We start from the raw sequence: 9,114 nt of genomic DNA on the forward strand, positions 1-9,114 counted from the left end.
CCCTACCCCCCTATGTCCCTCTTTCCTGTGCTCTCGAGCAGAATCGACTATGATACTTCCTTGGAGATCTGGGCGGTGTCTGGCCTGATCTGGTTTAGTCGACCAGCTTGGTGGTAACGGGAAGAGCGCAAGGTTCTCGGCTACACCCAACTATAAAGTATCCTTCCATCTTACCACCCTACGCGCAGCCCCACTTCTTGGATCTCAATCACTTACACTATCACCTACATATGTACACCATCACTTGCTTTGTTTCTTCACCTTTCCAAACAACAATTTTCACTTCCTTTTTTCCCCCATCCCTTTAAGCCTTATTACGAGTCGCCATTTTTGTTTGATTTTAAGAGAATTCCAAAGTGTTTATTCAGATTCATGTCGTCTTCTAAATCGATGTCTCCAGAAGTCGTGGTTGGGATAGCTGTGGGATTGCCATCCTTACTTATGGCGCTGATCTCCCTTTGGCTGGCTTACCTTACATTTTCCCATACACGCTTATTATATCGAGACACGCAATACTCTATGCATCAACAACAGCTCCACTATACATTATCGACAACAAACCGGTGGGAAATGTCCACTCGTGGCAGGCCATTGCCATTGCCACTACCAAATGCTGGTGCTGCCCTTTGGTCCACACCACCGTTAGCCGATCTCATGTTCCGATGTGCTTGAACATATCAATTAATACCATTATATGGATCAGGTTGGTGCCATGTCAGACCCTGGATGAGCAACTCAGTAAGCGATAACTTTTTTTTTTTTTTAAGTTGATTAAGACAACCCAAGTCAAGTGCTTGAACACTTGAATATCGATCTTACCAAATCCAATTGTGATTTCAGCGCTAATACTTTATAGTTGCCATTTGTTGTTGAATAGTCAGGTAGCTGCAGAATAGACAGGGGGTCGATGCATATATATTAATATAACTTGATAATCTATACAAAAGGCTACTTCTAAAAGGTTTTGTGGTACTTTTATTATATAAGGTTTTTATTAGCTGTATAGTAGCTGGTATTTCCCCGTAATGCTATAGTTTAATATACCCTTTTAGTATAAATTTAATTATACTAAATTATTTTACTATAATGCATTTTAAGGAGATAAAAAGCTTTTTCGGCATTAAAACCGTTTTTTTAAATGCTTTTAATTTTTTTTTAATTAAATAATAAATAGGCCGTAATTCCCTTAAGCTCCGTAAAATAATTTAAAATATAAACGCCGCGCTTGTTATTATTCCTGTTTTAGGTTTATACCCGGGCTATAAAATAAAATAATTAGCTAAAAAATAAAATAATTATTTAGCGCCGTAAAATAATTATTTAATAGCTAATAATTATAAATATAAATAACCTTTTAAATTCCGGATTTCCCGTTTTTTTTTTTATTAATTTTCCCGAATCGTAAATCTACCCCTTTATTATTATTTATTATTATAATATTATTTTTATAATGCTTTTATTATCGATATTGTTAATTTTATTAATTTCGGCTTTGCCGCTGGTTTTTTATTATATTTATTTTTTATTTTCCTAAATTCCCGTAAAATAGGCGCGATTTTATAATATTGCTAATATATATTTTTTTTTAAATTTTTATCTAAATATTCCGGTATTTTTTTTTTAGTTATATTTCCGGTAAATTTCTACGTAATAAATGCTTCGCAAATAAGTAGCTAATAGGTATTTATAGCTTAATTTTTAACGCGTTTTCCTATTACCGCTATAATACCGGTTTTTTTTAATAGCGGTAAAGATTTTTTTTATAAATTTTTTTTTCCTAGGTAAATTATTAATAGTTTAAAGCTAATTCGTTATAGCCTAAAGGATTTTTTATTACCGCTGCTTTTATTATATAAAAGATTAAAAGCTTCCCGAAATTTAGCTTTATTATTACGATTTTAAAAATAAATATTTTCGAATTATTTTCGATATATCGGCGGTATATCCGCGAATTACCAGCTAACCCGAATTTTAGCCGAAAATTTTAATAAATGCGAAAATTGCTAAATTTCTAAAAAGGCTTATATTTAGGTTTATAATAGCTACGATTTTATTTCGAATTAACTGCTAATTTTTTATAGCCCGCCCGTACCGCAAAAATTATTAAAGCCCGTTTTGCAAATATATATAAATATTTTTTTAGCAAAATATTTATAAATTTTAAAATTTTTTATATTTATAAGCTATTTGCTAATTATTTGCGATTTAAAAACGCATTCCGTAATATTTAAAATTAACTAAAACGCGCTATATAATAGGAAAAAAATCGTAAAAATTTTCCCGCTTATAAGGTCGCTAAGCTTAACGAACTAAATCGCTAGGCGGCCGTTACTGCTTCGCTAATAGCTTGCGAAATTTAAGCTAATTATATTAATTATTTCGCTTCGGAAATTCGCTTTTTCCGTAAAGCCATAAAGGCTTCGAATAAATTTTGCCGTTTTATTTTTAATAATTTTACCGGCCTTTTTAATAAATTTTAGGAATTTTATATTTTATATTAAAAAATAATAAATAATTCCTTTTAATATAGCTTCGACCTTATTTCGAACTATTTATTAATTTTTTATTAAAATTAAAATGTTTTAGCCGCAAATTTTAATAAAAAAAATAATAAAAATAATAATTTTCTTAAAAAAACTTAAATTTTTACCCTTAGTTTTAAACGTTAAATAAAAGGTGCTTTGCTAATAGGTCGCCGCTATATTGCTAAATTTTTGCGGCTCGTAAATATATATTTATTTAATTTTTATTATTATATTATTAATATATATCGCGGGGGATTTAGCCTTTAAAAAATATAAAATATTCCCGAAAATTTTTAAAAAATATTTATTAATAAACCACTTATAAACCTTTTATAATGCTTTTAATATATTTTTATAATTTTAAAATTTAAAATTTTGCTAAATTTTTGCAATTTTTATAATAATTTATATTAATATTTTGCCCGTTTTTAAATATTAGCGTAATAGTTATAAATAGCTAATTTAAATTTATTAGTATAAATAATCCTAATAAGGTCGCTAATCCTTTTTAAATACCGCTATCGTAAAAAACCTAGGTTTTTACGGCTTTCCCGACTTTTTAATATAAATTATTTTTTTTATAAGGTTATTAATAAATACCGGCTGGGGTATTTCCCGTCCGCCGTTAGCAATTAAAATTATAGTATTTACGAGGTTAATTAGGCCTTTAAATTATTCGAATTTTTATTTAGGCAGGGCCTTTATAAGCTTATTAGCTATTATTTAACTGGTTTTTATTTAATAAATTCCTATATAGCCTCGTTAAACCTTTTGCTTTAGTTAATAAATATAAATATTTATATATTTAAATTTTATTTATAATTTTGCAGTTTTTTTCGACGAAAAATCGAATAATTTATTTATTATTATAAATAATAATAAATTATTTATTAAATTTTAAACCTAAGGATTTTATTAGCCTAAAAAGGTAAATATTTTTTTTTGCCGTTTATAATAAAGCTAAAAATTCGGCCTTAATAAATAAAGTAATTATAATATTTTATTTATTAGCTCGTTATGCGATTAGCTTTCCGAATAAAATTATTATATAGCTTTAGCTGCTTTTTTTATTTAAAATATTATTTATAAACGAAATATCGCTTACGCAAATAAATGCCTTTATTTTGTTTTTTAAAAACCTATATTAAATACTTAGCTGCTTTATCGAATATAAATAATTAATTATTTAATCCGCAGCTCGGTAATATTATAGCGATAAGTTCGAATTAAATTTAAAAAGCCTGGCTATTATAAATGCTATATCCGGCCGAATTAAAATAATTACGTATAAAATCGACTTAATTTTAGATTAATATAATAATTAAGACTCCGCATCGGCTTTATTTTCGAATAAAAATAATTTCCTAAATATCGGAATATCCGTTTGTTTTAATTTTTTATTAAATTTAAAACTCGCTATAACTTTTTCGATATATAACTTTTATAAAAGCTATAGCTTTTTTACTGCTCGGTCGTAGGAGATATTTATGCTTAGGAATTATTTTAATTTTTTTTTAATTTAAATTTTAAGTAAAAAACGGCTTTAATATTACTAAATTCCTGCTAATACGCCCGTTAATAGCAAAAAATTATATTATTTACGTAAAAAATAATAATAATATCCTTTTTTATTATAATATATAGCTTTTATAAAACTTTTATAAAACCGAGGTTTATTAATGCTTTAATAAACGTTTATTATTATATAAATAAGGATTTCCGAAGGCTATATAAGGCTTTTTTTAAACGTAATACCTTTTTAGGTTATTCGAATTTAAAAGGAAATTTTATATATATTTTTTTATTAATATCCGTTTATATAAACGCATTTATTGCGTTTATTTAATACGTTTTTAGGTTAAATTAAGCCGTTATTGCTAATAATATCCGTAATAATATAGCTGTAAAAGTTATAATACGCGTTAATAAATCGCTAATATATTATTAATTCCTATATATTATAAGCTTGGCTTTTAGTTTAATAAGGATTTTATTATTGTTTTTATAAATAAATACCTATATATTATAAATTATTTAATATTTTATAGCTATTCGCTTTAGGTATTTTAATTATAATTTAAATTTTTTCGTATGCTGGCGTATATAGTCGTTTATAGCTTGCCGAAAAGCATTTTTAAATAGGTATTATTTTAAATTTTTATAGGTTTTTAGTAATTTTAGGATATCCGTAATTTGTAGGCTTGGCTTATTTTTAGCTTTTTTAAAAAAAAGCCTTTTGCTAGGCTATTGCGATTTTTTTTTTAAAATCGAAAAATTTATCCGTATATTGCTATTATATTTTATCTAAAATCGCTAAATTAATGCTGTTATTTTCCGGTTTGGATAAAAATATATTTAACGATATTATTAAAAAAATAGCTTCGAGTTTTTTTACCTTTTTATTTTTAATCGGGCTCGAAAATATACTAAAATTAATTAAATTTAAATTACCGGGCTCCGGTAGCGTAGCTAAAAATATTTAATATTATTAATTAATTTTAAAAATATTATTATTAATTTTTTTCGGTTTTTTAATTATATCTTTTTCGGTAAAATCGCTAATAGTTAAATGCTATACCGCTTTTAAGTCCGCTTATTTTTCGATTTTTTTTATATTAATTACTTTTTAATTTTATATTTTTACGAATTTTAAAAATTCGTCGAGCTCGGCCTTTAAAAATTCCCCGGGATTTAGCGGATTTTTCCGGTAAATTTATAATTTATTAAAAATTACGTTTTTAACCCGGAATATTTTTTTTTCGCTAATATTTAAACGAAATATATATTCGAGGTATTATATTTTATTAAATACCTAATATGCGCTTTAAACGATAATTTATTTCGCTTGCTTAATATATTAGTAATTTTTTTTATAATAAAATATTTATATTTATATTTCCGAAAATAAGCAATTTAAGGTAATTTTAATCCGGAGATTTTATTTTCCTAGGTATATCGCCGTAATATTTTAATTAAGGTTATTTTTTACGGCCTTTTTTCGGTATCGTATAATTTTAGCGTCCGATTATATAAATATATCGTAATAGCTATAATATATTTTTATAGCTAAAATAGTAAATTTCCGGAAAATTATATTGCGCGTATTTTACGTATAATTATATTATTTACCCGTTTTATTTTATAATTTTAATTTAGATTCCCTAAAATAAACGGTTCGAACCTAATATTTTGCTAGCGGTATTAATTAACCGTTTTTAAGCGGTTTATTTCGCTATTTAAGCGAATAAATTTGATTTTTTTTTATAAATAATAATTTAATTAATTATATTTATAAATAATAAAAAATTTTCGTTTTCGCTTTAAATTACCGTTATTAACGCTATTATATAGCTAATAATTTTATCGATAATAAATATTACCCGTTTAACTAAAAATTTTTTTTTTACGATTTTTTTAGCTTTTAAATAAATTTTCCTAATTAATATATAATTTCGAAAAAAATACTAGCTATTTATTAGGTACCGCCCGTCGAAAAATTATTTTCGAGATTTTTGCTATTTTATATATATTATATTTATACGTTACCGGTTTTTTTAGGCGGAATTCTAGCGATACCAAAATAAAATTAGCTAAAACCTTTTAAAAAGGGTATTTTATTTTTTTATATTAAATCCTTATAATACCGTTGAACGAAAGTTTCGGATTTCCCGAAAAACGGCTTTTAATCCCTTTTTTTAAATTATACGGAATTCCGTTAATAATAATAAACGCTTTATTTTTTTAATTTAATATTACGCGGGTATTTAATAGCTTATATTTTAAAACGTTAAAGCTATGGATTACCTATATTTAAGTTATTGGTTTTAATTTATTATAAAATTAAATAAATTTATTATTTCGGTTATTATAGCAAAAATTTTATTTTTTTCGAAGCTTTAGCAATAATATTAAGCTAAAATAAAAACCTAATATATAAGCTATATTAATTAGTTATATATTACCTTTTTTCGCTTATTTATATATAAAACCGTTTTTTGTTTTTTAATATTATATTGGTATATTTACCTTAATATTAATTATATTTTATTTATTAATTAAAACCCTAATATTCCTTATAAAAATATATTACGAATTTGCCGCGGTTTTAAAATTAATAAACCTATTAAAGTTATTATATATATAAAAAGTGGCTTTTATATTAGCGATAAACGAGTTTTTTAAAAAGTAATTAAATATATTAATTATATTTATAAAATTATATTATATTTTTAATTTTACCTAATTGCATTTTTTAAGCTCCTTTTTTATTTTAAATATATTATCGGATTACCTTTTTATATAATTTTATTCGAACGGACTTTTTGCCGTTTTTTCGTATAAAGCCCGAATTTTTATTATATTAGCCCGAAATTTTTTTTTTTTTATATTCCGATTAAAAATTTTTTATTTTTTTAAATTAAAGATTTTACGGTTATTCCGGATAAAAAAATAATTATATTAATAATGCCTAATTGCCTCGTAGGCAATGCATTAAAGGTTATTCCGGGGAAATTTTTTACGTTTATTTTTTTTAGGTTTCGGTTTAGGCTTAAATTTCGATTTTAATTCCTTTTCCGTTTTCGGCTTTTTAGTTAGTAATAAATTGTTTTAATTTTTTTGGTTTAAATTTCGTTAATTAAAAATTGCTAAATTCGCTAAATAATAATCGGCCGTAATAATTAATCGAATACCTTTTTATCCCGTAGGTTTTGCTTTGCTTCGCATTATATAATTTTATTTTTCGTATTCTTTTTATAAATCGTTTATAGCTTTGTAATAAAATTACGTTAATTTTAATATAATTTGCTTTATATAGGCCCTTTATATCGTTTACGGAGCAGGCGTAATTTATTTTAGGCCGAACTTAGCCTTTTAGTTTATTAATTCGGTCGAAAATACTTTTCCGAGGTTTAAAATATATTAAATAAATTTTATTTTTTAAATTTAAAATTTATAAATAGGCTATTTTTTAAAAACCTTTTTTTTTATAAATTTTTTATATACGTTTTTAACGATTCGTTTATTTTTATTTTTAATAAATCGAAACGCCGCCTATAATACTAATATTTAGCTATATAATAGCTCCCCTTTTATTAATATAATATAAAAATATAATATTATAATTTATCGGATATATACGCGAGCTTTTTTAATAGCTATTCCTTCGTTATTATATATAATAAAAATAGCGTTAAAAATTAATATTTAAATCTAATTTAGGTTTCCGCCGTTCGGTCCCTAAGGAATCGCAAATTAAAAAATTAATTATTTTTAATTATCGAGATTTAATAACTTTTAGGCTAATAGCGTTATAAATCGACGCAATTAGGCTTTTTATTCGTAATATTAATCTTAAAAAAAATATAACGTTTGCCTTAGAAAAAATCGCTATTTAATTACCGATAAATCGTTATAAACTCCTGATCTGCTTTTTTTTTTATAATTAAAAGGTTATAATATCTCCCTTTTTAATATTAATCTAAAATTTTATTAAAATATTAATGCAAACCGGGCTTATAATTATTAAATAATTAAATAGCTATAAAGTAAATAAAGGGTCGATATATATATATTAATATAATTTAATAATTTATATAAAGGGCTATTTCTAAAAGGTTTTATAGTACTCCTATTATATAAGGTTTTTACTAGCTGCGTGGCAGCTGGTACTTCCCCGTAGTGCCATAGTTCAATATTTATTCCTTAGGACCCCATACTCCCCGCAAAGCACGTGAATAATAAACCGCCGACCTGCTCTTAGACGACATCGATTTAATTCAAGTGAGGTGAATTTGACCGGCCGACAATATGGTTAAAAATGAGAAGACAGTTAAAGGGATGCTGGTAGTTTCAGTGATCATCAGTCTCGCAGAAGCCGAGAGTGCTTGCATTCGGTTATTCTTCATTGAATTTTAGCGTATTCGTTAGCGATTAATTTACTGTTGGAATAAATCTGGTATTATTGTAAAGATCCTTCGGCCCTGTAGGAGCACATGTCATAGTGCACTTTTGATTGAGAAATCATTCATTAATGATGGTTTTGCTGCTCAGAGTAAAAGGCTGCCGCCACCAGAAATTAATTACAGAATATAAAGCGTCCCCCAAGCCCACTATTATATGTGACTAGGGGCCGGCCCGCTAGGCACCAGCGCATTAAACCCAAGTATGGGCAAGCCGTGTAATACTGTATCTTCACGGCTATACGATCTCAGCAGCCACGAGGATACAATTCACAATAATTGCAAGGTGAAGGTGCACTATGATCTTTGCCGCGAGGAGAAGACTGTCAGCCGGGCAGACGCTCAAAAACCAGTTACTATCATATGTGTCACTCAGATGTGGGAACTACCCGGCAAGCATAGCAAACGAGGACTTCCTTGCGATGCAGTCCTATGTGTTCTGTGGGGAGCAACACCACGTGAAAATCTTGGAATTTGCGTACTTTAAAGGACCTTTGAGAGGGCGGGAACTTCTTGAGCTTGGTATAGCTCAGTTCGGCTGGATTTTCCATGCCCATATCTCGGCGTTCACTCTCAGCTTGCGCTTTACTTCGCCATTGAAGGCCGTGTCGCGTGGCATGGGGGCGTTT

This window comes from Pestalotiopsis fici (genome assembly GCF_000516985.1).
Source record: "Pestalotiopsis fici W106-1 unplaced genomic scaffold PFICI_Scf_5, whole genome shotgun sequence".
Lineage (NCBI taxonomy): Eukaryota > Fungi > Ascomycota > Sordariomycetes > Amphisphaeriales > Sporocadaceae > Pestalotiopsis > Pestalotiopsis fici.